The following is an 18549-nucleotide window of genomic DNA, read 5'->3' as shown; positions in this document are numbered from 1 at the left end:
CCGTGATATAGACTTGCAAGTCTTCCAACAGGATGAATGAATGCCATATTCTACACTACGTCGAGAAGAAATGGCACAAGCCTATAACAAGGAAAAGTAGCTCCGCAAAAGTGTACTAAGATCAAAAGAGACAGGCAGTAAAGTGCACATTGGGGATTGTATCATTCCTAGGAATTCCAGCCCCCTTGAAACAAAGGGATAGATGTCCCGTGAATGCGGGTGTTTCAGCAGAAATCAACCGACGGCTATGTATTGCGGGTGTGCCCATATTACAGGAACAATAGTTTCCCTTATTGGGTCTCTGTGTACTGTGAACTGTTAGAAAGTTTAAAGACGTGTGAAACATTCAACTGAAAATGGACACACTTCCCTCCGTTGCTACAGTGCATACAGATCTGAACAAAAGGAAAGAGGGAAGAAGAAAGGCCCATGGGAAGCTAGTGGGTAGAATCACATTTACCTTAGGAACCTCTCGTCGGATGCAGCCCCTCCCCCAACACTGACAAGATGCAGCAGCCATTGGGGATGGCAGTTAGCGGTTGGATTCCAGGTGGAATGATGGTGTGTACCGCGAGGCTTGTTGTGGCTGGTGGATCCTAGGTAACCGGGCAGAGTTCTGTGGGTGGATCAGTGCGATGGAGGGGCTGCCGCCCTCTGTGGAGCTTGGCTTAGGTCTTTGGTCCGGGAAGCTGTGTCAGTTCGAGATACTGCTGCTGCCCAAAGACCTGAGTTCACGGCTCAGTTTCCAGAACCTGAAAGGGCAGACAGTGGAAGATCTGCCTGTCTTCAGCTTACTGGAGAGGCTCCGAGGTCCTTTCAGACTTGCCCAGTCTTGTTGAAGTCGACTTTATGGGAGACACGAAGAGAAGCTGGCCGAAAATGTGGCTGCACGGATTGAGGAGAGATGAGAACACATTGATGAGAGATGTTCTGCTACAATAGAGAATACTGGCCTGGAGACAGCTGTAGAGGATAGCAGGCTCGAAAGGCATTCATGAGACATATTGAACCTCGCTGATACTAGCAGAAACCTACGGAGGGCCACCGTGGACTGGAGGAAGTTCCTCAATTCTCTGCTCCAAGAACGGGTCCAAGATCCCTGACGTCTAAAGAGAAGAGCTGGCAGAGATGATAAAAACGCTCATGTTCTTGAAAGAGGTCAGATAATCCACACGACCCAAGGGGCAATTCCAAGCCATTCAGATCAAAGTGCACCAAGCCCAGGTAAGCCTTTTCCCAGGTTTGGGCCTAGCTATCAAGCACTTGCTCTTCCCTCCCCTCCACTCAGGCATCCATTTTGAGGGATCAGTACCTGAGCTGCAATGAAGCCAGTAAGAGAAGAGCAAGCCCCTCCTAGAATCAGAGTTCCTCTAGCTTCATCCTCTGTGAACAACAGGGAACCCCATAAAGGTCAAATACTCTCGTATGAAATAGATAGGAATTGAATACTTAGCTCCCACAAAGAAACGATGGCCTTCCGCTAGATTCAGCAAATGCTGGGTTTATGTCTTCTCTGGGGTGAAGGGAGTGTGGTAAGTGAGGGGAATCCTTGACTGAACTTGAATATGTATTAGGCCTCCATTTTTCAAGACAGTCTAGGTAAATATTAGAAGTCAGATAGTGAACTGAACTGTAAAAGTCGCCAATGACATGAAAGACACAGCTTATGTGGACCGTCTTTCAATTGAGTCAAGCCCCCGGGGGCAATCGATCATGGGGGTGCAGACTTGGTTGCATTCAAGTGCTTTACCCAACATGATCGGATGATTAAGCGTTCTCATCACTGATAGAAGAACACTTGGTTCTCAGTAGCCTAGCAGAGCTGCAGCAGGGTTCTCATAGCTATAATGCCTCTAGGTTCTTTGGATTCAAAGCTAAATGTATATATTTAGTTCGTTTCCTCTTGTATTTTCCTTGAGAGGGATGTTACACCTTGAAATGCCAACATTGACCAGTAGGTGTCATCGGGAGTAAAGGGCACCACATGCACAAGTGAATCCAAGCTTGGGGGTTATTTCAAGTTTCCATTAGTTATTTCATGGTTCCTGTTGGTTTCGGAGGCTTCCACAGTAAAGACTTGACATGACCCCTTTAACAGTTCGGACTGCTAGTTTGCATTCTATCTGTCTATGTTTTCCTTAGAGCTGACAAAATGTTACCGAAATTGACAAGTCTGGCTTCTAGGTCGATTTAGTATGTTTCAGAAACTAACTTCATTTTCGTATAACTCCCAAAACATTTATATAAATTCTATTAAATTTTTAAAGACTGCAAATGAGAGATCAACACAATGTCACAACTGGAGTCTTCGGACAATCCCTCCCACCACGGCTGTATAGAAACAAAGAGATAAAAAAAAATCACATTTCTGTGAAATGTATCTGGAAAGTGTTGATTCATCGAAGCCCAGTTGACAGAGAAGCAGTGCAACCTGCGCTCACTCGCTCCCATGAACACAGCAATGGAAACATCCACTCACCCAGCCCTTGGCACAGGACACTTGCCGAAGAGAGGTCTGTTACTTCCAAAGACAGGATGAGGCCTCAGAACACCTGGAAGCAGGAGAAGGAAAAGCAGGGAATGGATACCAGTGCATGGTCTGAGCCCTGTTGATGGAGCAGTAAAGGTGAAACTCTCTTTAACTTGGACGCACACTCTCAAGTGGACAGGAGACATGGGACTGAAGGTGATGCGCTGAGTGTTAGAAGAGTGCACAGCAGATGCTTGGCTGACAGAACTCAAAGAATCCAGTGCAAAATATCCCCACAGTTGATTCTGAGACCAAGCTCCGAGCTGCCAAATTTGAGGTAGCAGAGGCAGCTTTCAGGGAGGGATAGGGCTACGGATGATGGCACACGCTGAGTCTCAGGGATCTGGAGTGTGTTGTGGGATGTGGTGGGTCCTATCAAGAGAGCAAACCGACCTGTGACCCCAATGAGCAAGAAACAACACTGGCGCGCGCAGTTGAAATTATCGATATGTCCCATGGCCACACCAAGTGCATCTGCAGGACCAGAGACCAATTTGGCATTTTGCGAATAGAGCATGTGTGGGGCTGAATCAGAGATATTGTGTATCGGGTCTGAGGGATCCAGGGGGCCTTGGGATTGAATTCAGAATGAAAAGCCTTAGGATCTGCTACATTCATAACCTGGGCTGTGATTATGGTTTGTTTGAGGCACAGGATGTGCAACAGCTCTGTGGTTGCCTTCGTGCACCCGTGCCACAAGGATGAGAGGACAAGGAAGTGTGGTCCAAGACCACAGCGTGAGAAGAGGAAGGATTTCCTTCAGTTTATCTCTCAAAAGCGGATGCTACATTTTGGATGGCACCGGCACGGTTCAGCAGCGCGGACACCAAGTTCGGGCTGCGGGATCATTCCAGCAGGCCCTGATGTGTGACATCCATAGATATGCTTCCACTGGTGTTTCTGTAGAAAGAGAAGCTCTTGGAAGAACTGGTTTCAGTGGGACATTCCCGTGGCACTACAAAGCACAAGCGCACTCACACTCTGCTCTTCTGGAAACACTCCAAAATAACATAGAGTAGAATGCAGAGCTGAGAAACTTTAGAAGCTCCATTTCCACCAGAGGAAGTGTCCTGTGCTCTTTCAGATTTGTGAGATAAGCGTAATCAAAATGAGGTTATCCTAATCGAAATAGTATGGGGTGTTCATCACAACAAGGCAACACCAGCAATTGGAGATAGACCAGACAACACACACAGGAACAGGACATGGCATCAATGTCTAGGAAAATTTGTCCTCACAGAAATCCCATGCAATTGTGTAGAGCCAAGAGTCTAAAGTTTTCACTTAACCAAGCCCTAGAAGTCTACATTAGATACCTGAAATTACCTGACCAGTAGAGATGAAGAAATACAGTAAAAGGAAAAGGAAGTACCATTTTCAGTTCCCAAGAGATTGAAGGCCCTAAAGATAAGCTTTCAGACAACTAGACTGCAAAACGCTCTCCAGAGCAAGTATTGAAAATGGAGGTGAGGGAAACACTGAAGAACAACAGTGTCTCAGAATCACAAAAGGCAGAATACCAGAAAAGGGGAAGAGAAAGCCTAAAGACGAGCCAAATAATATCGGAAAACTCAGTGGATGAGAAAATATCAGGGCTAACATTCCGTCCTAAGCAGACGAGATATTGCAGAGGGACGCGTGAATGACTTTGAAGACAGGGGAACAGAAATCCCTCGGTCAGAAGCACACATAGGAAAGCAAGTGCAAACCAATGAAAACATTGCTGTTGAATCCTGGTTGAAGACAAGGCATGAAAGACTAAAATTCGCAAGAGTCCCAGATGGAAAAGCAAGAGATAAAGAAACAAACAATGTTTGAAAAGTGATGTGTAGAAAAATCAGACTGAAACTTGCTGAAAGCCAAGATAGAATCATCTAGGCGAATTCAGGAAGTACACAGCGTCCAAAAGAGGTGGAATCCCAATAGACTTAGCAGCAGCTGTTTGATAAAAATCAACAGAATTCATGAGCATCCCAGTGATTTAAAATGCACCTGGAGGAAAGCAACATAGTCACAAGGGAACCTCCAGAGTGGTTTCAGCTGCTATCTCAGCAGCAATATTGCAGGACAGGGAGGAGTGCCAGGACATAGACCATAGCTTGAATGGCAAAATGCTGCCATCTAGGGTAGCCTATGCCACATGACCACCATTTCAAATAACAGCAGAGCTAGAGAATGCCACAGACCTGCGAATCTTAAAAGAATTCAGCAGTTCGAAACTTATCCTAAAAGAAAGGTTGAGAATTCTCCCCTGAAGGGATAAGCAGCAAGATGAAATGGAAAGAAGAAAACCCTTATTGGAAATGCAAGAAGAGCATGAGTGGAAAAGAAGAAACAAGAAGAAGGCAAGGAGGACATCAAAACCCTAAAGATGGGAGAGGGAAGCAGGAAATCATAGGGGACTGGAAGCACTATCTTAAGGGAGTCAGCTTATATGACTCTCTGTTGGAAGCAAACGGAGAGATGCATGGCCTGATGTGTTTGCGAAACAAACGAGAAGCAGACCAAGAAAGAATCAAACAAACAAACAACACAAAAAGGGTAGGGTAACATGAATATTCAAAAGAAATTACTCAAGGTGATGTCAAGGATCATTCAGTACGCATCGACCCAGTATCGCGGCTTGAATATACTCAGCACACCTGTATTCGGAAATCAGAGGCGTGCATTTATATTCGTAAATATTGATTCATAGGAGCATATCGTGACCTAACCCAAATGCCGATTTGGAATCCAATGGTTTCCTACCCCGTGATATAGACTTGCAAGTCTTCCAACAGGATGAATGAATGCCATATTCTACACTACGTCGAGAAGAAATGGCACAAGCCTATAACAAGGAAAAGTAGCTCCGCAAAAGTGTACTAAGATCAAAAGAGACAGGCAGTAAAGTGCACATTGGGGATTGTATCATTCCTAGGAATTCCAGCCCCCTTGAAACAAAGGGATAGATGTCCCGTGAATGCGGGTGTTTCAGCAGAAATCAACCGACGGCTATGTATTGCGGGTGTGCCCATATTACAGGAACAATAGTTTCCCTTATTGGGTCTCTGTGTACTGTGAACTGTTAGAAAGTTTAAAGACGTGTGAAACATTCAACTGAAAATGGACACACTTCCCTCCGTTGCTACAGTGCATACAGATCTGAACAAAAGGAAAGAGGGAAGAAGAAAGGCCCATGGGAAGCTAGTGGGTAGAATCACATTTACCTTAGGAACCTCTCGTCGGATGCAGCCCCTCCCCCAACACTGACAAGATGCAGCAGCCATTGGGGATGGCAGTTAGCGGTTGGATTCCAGGTGGAATGATGGTGTGTACCGCGAGGCTTGTTGTGGCTGGTGGATCCTAGGTAACCGGGCAGAGTTCTGTGGGTGGATCAGTGCGATGGAGGGGCTGCCGCCCTCTGTGGAGCTTGGCTTAGGTCTTTGGTCCGGGAAGCTGTGTCAGTTCGAGATACTGCTGCTGCCCAAAGACCTGAGTTCACGGGTCAGTTTCCAGAACCTGAAAGGGCAGACAGTGGAAGATCTGCCTGTCTTCAGCTTACTGGAGAGGCTCCGAGGTCCTTTCAGACTTGCCCAGTCTTGTTGAAGTCGACTTTATGGGAGACACGAAGAGAAGCTGGCCGAAAATGTGGCTGCACGGATTGAGGAGAGATGAGAACACATTGATGAGAGATGTTCTGCTACAATAGAGAATACTGGCCTGGAGACAGCTGTAGAGGATAGCAGGCTCGAAAGGCATTCATGAGACATATTGAACCTCGCTGATACTAGCAGAAACCTACGGAGGGCCACCGTGGACTGGAGGAAGTTCCTCAATTCTCTGCTCCAAGAACGGGTCCAAGATCCCTGACGTCTAAAGAGAAGAGCTGGCAGAGATGATAAAAACGCTCATGTTCTTGAAAGAGGTCAGATAATCCACACGACCCAAGGGGCAATTCCAAGCCATTCAGATCAAAGTGCACCAAGCCCAGGTAAGCCTTTTCCCAGGTTTGGGCCTAGCTATCAAGCACTTGCTCTTCCCTCCCCTCCACTCAGGCATCCATTTTGAGGGATCAGTACCTGAGCTGCAATGAAGCCAGTAAGAGAAGAGCAAGCCCCTCCTAGAATCAGAGTTCCTCTAGCTTCATCCTCTGTGAACAACAGGGAACCCCATAAAGGTCAAATACTCTCGTATGAAATAGATAGGAATTGAATACTTAGCTCCCACAAAGAAACGATGGCCTTCCGCTAGATTCAGCAAATGCTGGGTTTATGTCTTCTCTGGGGTGAAGGGAGTGTGGTAAGTGAGGGGAATCCTTGACTGAACTTGAATATGTATTAGGCCTCCATTTTTCAAGACAGTCTAGGTAAATATTAGAAGTCAGATAGTGAACTGAACTGTAAAAGTCGCCAATGACATGAAAGACACAGCTTATGTGGACCGTCTTTCAATTGAGTCAAGCCCCCGGGGGCAATCGATCATGGGGGTGCAGACTTGGTTGCATTCAAGTGCTTTACCCAACATGATCGGATGATTAAGCGTTCTCATCACTGATAGAAGAACACTTGGTTCTCAGTAGCCTAGCAGAGCTGCAGCAGGGTTCTCATAGCTATAATGCCTCTAGGTTCTTTGGATTCAAAGCTAAATGTATATATTTAGTTCGTTTCCTCTTGTATTTTCCTTGAGAGGGATGTTACACCTTGAAATGCCAACATTGACCAGTAGGTGTCATCGGGAGTAAAGGGCACCACATGCACAAGTGAATCCAAGCTTGGGGGTTATTTCAAGTTTCCATTAGTTATTTCATGGTTCCTGTTGGTTTCGGAGGCTTCCACAGTAAAGACTTGACATGACCCCTTTAACAGTTCGGACTGCTAGTTTGCATTCTATCTGTCTATGTTTTCCTTAGAGCTGACAAAATGTTACCGAAATTGACAAGTCTGGCTTCTAGGTCGATTTAGTATGTTTCAGAAACTAACTTCATTTTCGTATAACTCCCAAAACATTTATATAAATTCTATTAAATTTTTAAAGACTGCAAATGAGAGATCAACACAATGTCACAACTGGAGTCTTCGGACAATCCCTCCCACCACGGCTGTATAGAAACAAAGAGATAAAAAAAAATCACATTTCTGTGAAATGTATCTGGAAAGTGTTGATTCATCGAAGCCCAGTTGACAGAGAAGCAGTGCAACCTGCGCTCACTCGCTCCCATGAACACAGCAATGGAAACATCCACTCACCCAGCCCTTGGCACAGGACACTTGCCGAAGAGAGGTCTGTTACTTCCAAAGACAGGATGAGGCCTCAGAACACCTGGAAGCAGGAGAAGGAAAAGCAGGGAATGGATACCAGTGCATGGTCTGAGCCCTGTTGATGGAGCAGTAAAGGTGAAACTCTCTTTAACTTGGACGCACACTCTCAAGTGGACAGGAGACATGGGACTGAAGGTGATGCGCTGAGTGTTAGAAGAGTGCACAGCAGATGCTTGGCTGACAGAACTCAAAGAATCCAGTGCAAAATATCCCCACAGTTGATTCTGAGACCAAGCTCCGAGCTGCCAAATTTGAGGTAGCAGAGGCAGCTTTCAGGGAGGGATAGGGCTACGGATGATGGCACACGCTGAGTCTCAGGGATCTGGAGTGTGTTGTGGGATGTGGTGGGTCCTATCAAGAGAGCAAACCGACCTGTGACCCCAATGAGCAAGCAACCACCCTGGCGCGCGCAGTTGAAATTATCGATCTGTCCCATGGCCACACCCAGTGCATCTGCAGGACCAGAGACCAATTTGGCATTTTGCCAATAGAGCATGTGTGGGGCTGAATGAGAGATATTGTGCATCGGGTCTGAGGGATCCAGGGGCCTTGGGTTTGAATTCAGAATGAAAAGCCTTAGGATCTGCTACATTCATAACCTGGGCTGTGATTATGGTTTGGTTTGAGGCACAGGATGTGCAACAGCTCTGTGGTTGCCTTCGTGCACCTGTGCCACAAGGATGAGAGGACAAGGAAGTGTGGTCCAAGACCACAGCGTGAGAAGAGGAAGGATTTCCTTCAGTTTATCTCTCAAAAGCGGATGCTACATTTTGGATGGCACCGGCACGGTTCGGCAGCGAGGACACCAAGTTCGGGCTGCGGGATCATTCCAGCAGGCCCTGATGTGTGACATCCATAGATATGCTTCCACTGGTGTTTCTGTAGACAGAGAAGCTCTTGGAAGAACTGGTTTCAGTGGGACATTCCCGTGGCACTACAAAGCACAAGCGCACTCACACTCTGCTCTTCTGGAAACACTCCAAAATAACATAGAGTAGAATGCAGAGCTGAGAAACTTTAGAAGCTCCATTTCCACCAGAGGAAGTGTCCTGTGCTCTTCCAGATTTGTGAGATAAGCGTAATCAAAATGAGGTTATCCTAATCGAAATAGTATGGGGTGTTCATCACAACAAAGGCAACACAAGCAATTGGACGTAGACCAGACAACACACACAGAAACAGGACATGGCATCAATGTCTAGGAAAATTTGTCCTCACAGAAATCCCATGCAATTGTGTAGAGCCAAGAGTCTAAAGTTTTCACTTAACCAAGCCCTAGAAGTCTACATAGATACCTGAAATTACCTGACCAGTAGAGATGAAGAAATACAGTAAAAGGAAAAGGAAGTACCATTTTCAGTTCCCAAGAGATTGAAGGCCCTAAAGATAAGCTTTCAGACAACTAGACTGCAAAACGCTCTCCAGAGCAAGTATTGAAAATGGAGGTGAGGGAAACACTGAAGAACAACAGTGTCTCAGAATCACAAAAGGCAGAATACCAGAAAAGGGGAAGAGAAAGCCTAAAGACGAGCCAAATAATATCGGAAAACTCAGTGGATGAGAAAATATCAGGGCTAACATTCCGTCCTAAGCAGACGAGATATTGCAGAGGGACGCGTGAATGACTTTGAAGACAGGGGAACAGAAATCCCTCGGTCAGAAGCACACATAGGAAAGCAAGTGCAAACCAATGAAAACATTGCTGTTGAATCCTGGTTGAAGACAAGGCATGAAAGACTAAAATTCGCAAGAGTCCCAGATGGAAAAGCAAGAGATAAAGAAACAAACAATGTTTGAAAAGTGATGTGTAGAAAAATCAGACTGAAACTTGCTGAAAGCCAAGATAGAATCATCTAGGCGAATTCAGGAAGTACACAGCGTCCAAAAGAGGTGGAATCCCAATAGACTTAGCAGCAGCTGTATGATCCAAATCAACAAAGTTCATGAGCATCCCAGTGATTTAAAATGCACCTGGAGGAAAGCAACATAGTCACAAGAGATCCTCCAGAGGGGTTTCAGCTGCTATCTCAGCAGCAATATTGCAGGACAGGGAGGAGTGCCAGGACATAGACCATAGCTTGAATGGCAAAATGCTGCCATCTAGGGTAGCCTATGCCACATGACCACCATTTCTAATAACAGCAGAGCTAGAGAATGCCACAGACCTGCAAATCTTAAAAGAATTCAGCAGTTCGAAACTTATCCTAAAAGAAAGGTTGAGAATTCTCCCCTGAAGGGATAAGCAGCAAGATGAAATGGAAAGAAGAAAACCCTTATTGGAAATGCAAGAAGAGCATGAGTGGAAAAGAAGAAACAAGAAGAAGGCAAGGAGGACATCAAAACCCTAAAGATGGGAGAGGGAAGCAGGAAATCATAGGGGACTGGAAGCACTATCTTAAGGGAGTCAGCTTATATGACTCTCTGTTGGAAGCAAACGGAGAGATGCATGGCCTGACGTGTTTGCGAAACAAACGAGAAGCAGACCAAGAAAGAATCAAACAAACAAACAACACAAAAAGGGTAGGGTAACATGAATATTCAAAAGAAATTACTCAAGGTGATGTCAAGGATCATTCAGTACGCATCGACCCAGTATCGCGGCTTGAATGTACTCAGCACACCTGTATTCGGAAATCAGAGGCGTGCATTTATATTCGTAAATATTGATTCATATGAGCATATCGTGACCTAACCCAAATGCCGCTTTGGAATCCAATGGATTCCTAGCCCGTGATATAGACTTGCAAGTCTTCCAACAGGATGAATGAATGCCATATTCTACACTACGTCGAGAAGAAATGGCACAAGCCTATAACAAGGAAAAGTAGCTCCGCAAAAGTGTACTAAGATCAAAAGAGACAGGCAGTAAAGTGCACATTGGGGATTGTATCATTCCTAGGAATTCCAGCCCCCTTGAAACAAAGGGATAGATGTCCCGTGAATGTGGGTGTTTCAGCAGAAATCAACCGACGGCTATGTATTGCGGGTGTGCCCATATTACAGGAACAATAGTTTCCCTTAGTGGGTCTCTGTGTACTGTGAACTGTTAGAAAGTTTAAAGACGTGTGAAACATTCAACTGAAAATGGACACACTTCCCTCCGTTGCTACAGTGCATACAGATCTGAACAAAAGGAAAGAGGGAAGAAGAAAGGCCCATGGGAAGCTAGTGGGTAGAATCACATTTACCTTAGGAACCTCTCGTCGGATGCAGCCCCTCCCCCAACACTGACAAGATGCAGCAGCCATTGGGGATGGCAGTTAGCGGTTGGATTCCAGGTGGAATGATGGTGTGTACCGCGAGGCTTGTTGTGGCTGGTGGATCCTAGGTAACCGGGCAGAGTTCTGTGGGTGGATCAGTGCGATGGAGGGGCTGCCGCCCTCTGTGGAGCTTGGCTTAGGTCTTTGGTCCGGGAAGCTGTGTCAGTTGGAGATACTGCTGCTGCCCAAAGACCTGAGTTCACGGGTCAGTTTCCAGAACCTGAAAGGGCAGACAGTGGAAGATCTGCCTGTCTTCAGCTTACTGGAGAGGCTCCGAGGTCCTTTCAGACTTGCCCAGTCTTGTTGAAGTCGACTTTATGGGAGACACGAAGAGAAGCTGGCCGAAAATGTGGCTGCACGGATTGAGGAGAGATGAGAACACATTGATGAGAGATGTTCTGCTACAATAGAGAATACTGGCCTGGAGACAGCTGTAGAGGATAGCAGGCTCAAAAGGCATTCATGAGACATATTGAACCTCGCTGATACTAGCAGAAACCTACGGAGGGCCACCGTGGACTGGAGGAAGTTCCTCAATTCTCTGCTCCAAGAACGGGTCCAAGATCCCTGACGTCTAAAGAGAAGAGCTGGCAGAGATGATAAAAACGCTCATGTTCTTGAAAGAGGTCAGATAATCCACACGACCCAAGGGGCAATTCCAAGCCATTCAGATCAAAGTGCACCAAGCCCAGGTAAGCCTTTTCCCAGGTTTGGGCCTAGCTATCAAGCACTTGCTCTTCCCTCCCCTCCACTCAGGCATCCATTTTGAGGGATCAGTACCTGAGCTGCAATGAAGCCAGTAAGAGAAGAGCAAGCCCTTCCTAGAATCAGAGATCCTCTAGCTTCATCCTCTGTGAACAACAGGGAACCCCATAAAGGTCAAATACTCTCGTATGAAATAGATAGGAATTGAATACTTAGCTCCCACAAAGAAACGATGGCCTTCCGCTAGATTCAGCAAATGCTGGGTTTATGTCTTCTCTGGGGTGAAGGGAGTGTGGTAAGTGAGGGGAATCCTTGACTGAACTTGAATATGTATTAGGCCTCCGTTTTTCAAGACAGTCTAAGTAAATATTAGAAGTCAGATAGTGAACTGAACTGTAAAAGTCGCCAATGACATGAAAGACACAGCTTATGTGGACCGTCTTTCAATTGAGTCAAGCCCCCGGGGGCAATCTATCATGGGGGTGCAGACTTGGTTGCATTCAAGTGCTTTACCCAACATGATCGGATGATTAAGCGTTCTCATCACTGATAGAAGAACACTTGGTTCTCAGTAGCCTAGAAGAGCTGCAGCAGGGTTCTCATAGCTATAATGCCTCTAGGTTCTTTGGATTCAAACTAAATGTATATATTTAGTTCGTTTCCTCTTGTATTTTCCTTGAGAGGGATGTTACACCTTGAAATGCCAACATTGACCAGTAGGTGTCATCGGGAGTAAAGGGCACCACATGCACAAGTGAATCCAAGCTTGGGGGTTATTTCATGTTTCCATTAGTTATTTCATGGTTCCTGTTGGTTTCGGAGGCTTCCACAGTAAAGACTTGACATGACCCCTTTAACAGTTCGGACTGCTAGTTTGCATTCTATCTGTCTATGTTTTCCTTAGAGCTGACAAAATGTTACCGAAATTGACAAGTCTGGCTTCTAGGTCGATTTAGTATGTTTCAGAAACTAACTTCATTTTCGTATAACTCCCAAAACATTTATATAAATTCTATTAAATTTTTAAAGACTGCAAATGAGAGATCAACACAATGTCACAACTGGAGTCTTCGGACAATCCCTCCCACCACGGCTGTATAGAAACAAAGAGATAAAAAAAAATCACATTTCTGTGAAATGTATCTGGAAAGTGTTGATTCATCGAAGCCCAGTTGACAGAGAAGCAGTGCAACCTGCGCTCACTCGCTCCCATGAACACAGCAATGGAAACATCCACTCACCCAGCCCTTGGCACAGGACACTTGCCGAAGAGAGGTCTGTTACTTCCAAAGACAGGATGAGGCCTCAGAACACCTGGAAGCAGGAGAAGGAAAAGCAGGGAATGGATACCATTGCATGGTCTGAGCCCTGTTGATGGAGCAGTAAAGGTGAAACTCTCTTTAACTTGGACGCACACTCTCAAGCGGACAGGAGACATGGGACTGAAGGTGATGCGCTGAGTGTTAGAAGAGTGCACAGCAGATGCTTGGCTGACAGAACTCAAAGAATCCAGTGCAAAATATCCCAACAGTTGATTCTGAGACCAAGCTCCGAGCTGCCAAATTTGAGGTAGCATAGGCAGCGTTCAGGGAGGGATAGGGCTACGGATGATGGCACACGCTGAGTCTCAGGGATCTGGAGTGTGTTGTGGGATGTGGTAGGTCCTATCAAGAGAGCAAACCGACCTGTGACCCCAATGAGCAAGCAACCACCCTGGCGCGCGCAGTTGAAATTATCGATATGTCCCATGGCCACACCCAGTGCATCTGCAGGACCAGAGACCAATTTGGCATTTTGCCAATAGAGCATGTGTGGGGCTGAATGAGAGATATTGTGCATCGGGTCTGAGGGATCCAGGGGCCTTGGGTTTGAATTCAGAATGAAAAGCCTTAGGATCTGCTACATTCATAACCTGGGCTGTGATTATGGTTTGGTTTGAGGCACAGGATGTGCAACAGCTCTGTGGTTGCCTTCGTGCACCCGTGCCACAAGGATGAGAGGACAAGGAAGTGTGGTCCAAGACCACAGCGTGAGAAGAGGAAGGATTTCCTTCAGTTTATCTCTCAAAAGCGGATGCTACATTTTGGATGGCACCGGCACGGTTCGGCAGCGAGGACACCAAGTTCGGGCTGCGGGATCATTCCAGCAGGCCCTCATGTGTGACATCCATAGATATGCTTCCACTGGTGTTTCTGTAGACAGAGAAGCTCTTGGAAGAACTGGTTTCAGTGGGACATTCCCGTGGCACTACAAAGCACAAGCGCACTCACACTCTGCTCTTCTGGAAACACTCCAAAATAACATAGAGTAGAATGCAGAGCTGAGAACCTTTAGAAGCTCCATTTCCACCAGAGGAAGTGTCCTGTGCTCTTCCAGATTTGTGAGATAAGCGTAATCAAAATGAGGTTATCCTAATCGAAATAGTATGGGGTGTTCATCACAACAAAGGCAACACCAGCAATTGGACATAGACCAGACAACACACACAGGAACAGGACATGGCATCAATGTCTAGGAAAATTTGTCCTCACAGAAATCCCATGCAATTGTGTAGAGCCAAGAGTCTAAAGTTTTCACTTAACCAAGCCCTAGAAGTCTACATAGATACCTGAAATTACCTGACCAGTAGAGATGAAGAAATACAGTAAAAGGAAAAGGAAGTACCATTTTCAGTTCCCAAGAGATTGAAGGCCCTAAAGATAAGCTTTCAGACAACTAGACTGCAAAACGCTCTCCAGAGCAAGTATTGAAAATGGAGGTGAGGGAAACACTGAAGAACAACAGTGTCTCAGAATCACAAAAGGCAGAATACCAGAAAAGGGGAAGAGAAAGCCTAAAGACGAGCCAAATAATATCGGAAAACTCAGTGGATGAGAAAATATCAGGGCTAACATTCCGTCCTAAGCAGACGAGATATTGCAGAGGGACGCGTGAATGACTTTGAAGACAGGGGAACAGAAATCCCTCGGTCAGAAGCACACATAGGAAAGCAAGTGCAAACCAATGAAAACATTGCTGTTGAATCCTGGTTGAAGACAAGGCATGAAAGACTAAAATTCGCAAGAGTCCCAGATGGAAAAGCAAGAGATAAAGAAACAAACAATGTTTGAAAAGTGATGTGTAGAAAAATCAGACTGAAACTTGCTGAAAGCCAAGATAGAATCATCTAGGCGAATTCAGGAAGTACACAGCGTCCAAAAGAGGTGGAATCCCAATAGACTTAGCAGCAGCTGTATGATCCAAATCAACAAAGTTCATGAGCATCCCAGTGATTTAAAATGCGCCTGGAGGAAAGCAACATAGTCACAAGAGATCCTCCAGAGGGGTTTAAGCTGCTATCTCAGCAGCAATATTGCAGGACAGGGAGGAGTGCCAGGACATAGACCATAGCTTGAATGGCAAAATGCTGCCATCTAGGGTAGCCTATGCCACATGACCACCATTTCTAATAACAGCAGAGCTAGAGAATGCCACAGACCTGCAAATCTTAAAAGAATTCAGTAGTTCGAAACTTATCCTAAAAGAAAGGTTGAGAATTCTCCCCTGAAGGGATAAGCAGCAAGATGAAATGGAAAGAAGAAAACCCTTATTGGAAATGCAAGAAGAGCATGAGTGGAAAAGAAGAAACAAGAAGAAGGCAAGGAGGACATCAAAACCCTAAAGATGGGAGAGGGAAGCAGGAAATCATAGGGGATTGGAAGCACTATCTTAAGGGAGTCAGCTTATATGACTCTCTGTTGGAAGCAAACGGAGAGATGCATTGTCTGACGTGTTTGCAAAACAAACGAGAAGCAGACCAAGAATCAAATAAACAAACAACACAAAAAGGGTAGGGTAACATGAATATTCAAAAGAAATTACTCAAGGTGATGTCAAGGATCATTCAGTACGCATCGACCCAGTATCGTGGCTTGAATGTACCTGTATTCGGAAATCAGAGGCGTGCATTTATATTTGTAAATATTGATTCATATGAGCATATCGTGACCTAACCCAATTGAGGCTTTGGAATCCAATGGATTCCTAGACCGTGATATAGACTTGCAAGTATTCCAACAGGATGAATGAATGCCATAATCTACACTACGTCGAGAAGAAATGGCACAAGCCTATAACAAGGAAAAGTAGCTCCGCAAAATTGTACTAAGTTCAAAAGAGACAGGCAGTAAAGAGCACATTGGGGATTGTATCTTTCCTAGGAATTTCAGCCCCCTTGAAACAAAGGGATAGATGTCTCGTGAATGCGGGTGTTTCAGCAGAAATCAACCGACGGCTATGTATTGCGGGTGTGCCCATATTACAGGAACAATAGTTTCCCTTAGTGGGTCTCTGTGTACTGTGAACTGTTAGAAAGTTTAAAGACGTGTGAAACATTCAACTGAAATTGGACACACTTCCCTCCGTTGCTACAGTGCATACAGATCTGAACAAAAGGAAAGAGGGAAGAAGAAAGGCCCATGGGACGCTAGTGGGTAGAATCACATTTACCTTAGGAACCTCTCGTCAGATGCAGCCCCTCCCCCAACACTGACAAGATGCAGCAGCCATTGGGGATGGCAGTTAGCGGTTGGATTCCAGGTGGAATGTTGGTGTGTACCGCGAGGCTTGTTGTGGCTGGTGGATCCTAGGTAACCGGGCAGAGATCGGTGGTTGGATCTGTGTGATGGAGGAGCTGCCGCCCTCTGTGGATCTTGGCTTAGGTCTTTGGTCCGGGAAGCTGTGTCAGTTCGAGATACTGCTGCTGCCCAAAGACCTGAGTTCACGGGTCAGTTTCCAGAACCTGAAAGGGCAGACAGTGGAAGATCTGCCTGTCTTCAGCTTACTGGAGATGCTCCGAGGTCCTTTCAGACTTGCCCAGTCCTGTTGAAGTCGACTTTATGGGAGACACGAAGAGAAGCTTGCCGAAAATATGGCTGCACGGATTGAGGATAGATGCGAACACATTGATGAGAGATGTTCTGCTACAATAGAGAATACTGGCCTGGAGACAGCTGTAGAGGATAGCAGGCTCGAAAGGCATTCATGAGACATATTGAACCTCGCTGATACTAGCAGAAACATACGGAGGGCCACCGTGGACTGGAGGAAGTTCCTCAATTCTCTGCTCCAAGAACGGGTCCAAGATCCCTGACGTCTAAAGAGAAGAGATGGCAGAGATGATAAAAACGCTCATGTTCTTGAAAGAGGTCAGATAATCCACACGACCCAAGGGGCAATTCCAAGCCATTCAGATCAAAGTGCACCAAGCCCAGGTAAGCCTTTTCCCAGGTTTGGGCCTAGCTGTCAAGCACTTGCTCTTCCCTGCCCTCCACTCAGACATCCATTTTGAGGGATCAGTACCTGAGCTGCAATGAAGCCAGTAAGAGAAGAGCAAGCCCCTCCTAGAATCAGAGTTCCTCTAGCTTCATCCTCTGTGAACAACAGGGAACCCCATAAAGGTCAAATACTCTCGTATGAAATAGATAGGAATTGAATACTTAGCTCCCACAAAGAAACGATGGCCTTCCACTAGATTCAGCAAATGCTGGGATTATGTCTTCTCTGGGGTGAAGGGAGTGTGTTAAGTGAGGGGAATCTTTGACTGAACTTGAATCTGTATTAGGCCTCCGTTTCTCAAGACAGTCTAGGTAAATATTAGAAGTCACATAGTGAACTGAACAGTAAAATTCGCCAATGACATGAAAGACACAGCTTATGTGCACCGTCTTTCAATTGAGTCAAGCCCCCGGGGGCAATCTATCATGGGGGTGCAGACTTGGTTGCAATCAAGTGCTTTACCCAACATGATCGGATGATTAAGCGTTCTCATCACTGATAGAAGAACACCTGGTTCTCAGTATCCTAGCAGAGCAGTAGCAGGGTTCTCATAGCTATAATGCCTCTAGGTTCATTGGATTCAAAGCTAAATGTATATATTTAGTTCGTTTTCTCTTGTATTTTCGTTGAGAGGGCTGTTACACCTTGAAATGTCAACATTGACCAGTAGGTGTCATCGGGAGTAAAGGGCACCACATGAACAAGTGAATCCAAGCTTGGGGGTTATTTCATGTTTCCATTAGATATTTCATGGTTCCTGTTGGTTTCGGAGGCTTCCACAGTAAAGAGTTGACATGACCCCTTTAACAGTTCGGACTGCTAATTTGCATTCTATCTGTCTATGTTTTCCTTAGAGCTGACAAAATGTTAACGAAATTGACAAGTCTGGCTTCTAGGTCGATTTAGTATGTTTCAGAAACTAACTTCATTTTCGTATAACTCCCAAAATATTTATAAAAATTCTATTAAATTTTTGAAGACTGCAAATGAGAGATCAACACAATTTCACAACTGGTGTCTTCAGACAATCCCTCCCACCACGGCTCTATAGAAACTAAGAGATAAAAAAAATCACATTTCTGTGAAATGTATCTGGAAAGTGTTGATTCATCGATGCCCAGTTGACAGAGAAGCAGTGCAACCTGTGCTCACTCGCTCCCATGAACACAGCAATGGAAACATCCACTCACCCAGCCCTTGGCACAGGACACTTGCCGAAGAGGGGTCTGTTACTTCCAAAGACAGGATGAGGCCTCAGAACACCTGGAAGCAGGAGAAGGAAAAGCAGGGAATGGATACCAGTGCATGGTCTGAGCCCTGTTGATGGAGCAGTAAAGGTGAAACTCTCTTTAACTTGGACGCACACTCTCAAGCGGACAGGAGACATGGGATTGAAGGTGATGCGCTGAGTGTTAGAAGAGTGCACAGCAGATGCTTG

At 45.6% G+C, this 18549-nt stretch overlaps 1 long non-coding RNA gene across 1 annotated transcript; it reads right to left on the bottom strand.

Annotated features, from left to right (window-relative positions):
- Positions 1-11478: 11478 nt before the first annotated feature.
- LOC140693279 (uncharacterized) lies at positions 11479-16387 on the bottom strand. Its single transcript, XR_012069002.1, has 3 exons — positions 16284-16387; positions 13037-13109; positions 11479-11664 (listed from the first exon to the last, which is right to left on the bottom strand). It is a non-coding gene; the product is annotated as an uncharacterized lncRNA (long non-coding RNA).
- Positions 16388-18549: the final 2162 nt, after the last annotated feature.

Source organism: Vicugna pacos, unplaced genomic scaffold, assembly GCF_048564905.1.
Source record: "Vicugna pacos unplaced genomic scaffold, VicPac4 scaffold_19, whole genome shotgun sequence".
Classification (NCBI taxonomy): domain Eukaryota; kingdom Metazoa; phylum Chordata; class Mammalia; order Artiodactyla; family Camelidae; genus Vicugna; species Vicugna pacos.
The sequence above is the reverse complement of the archived record's forward strand: the minus strand, read 5'-3'. Positions and strand labels throughout refer to the sequence as shown.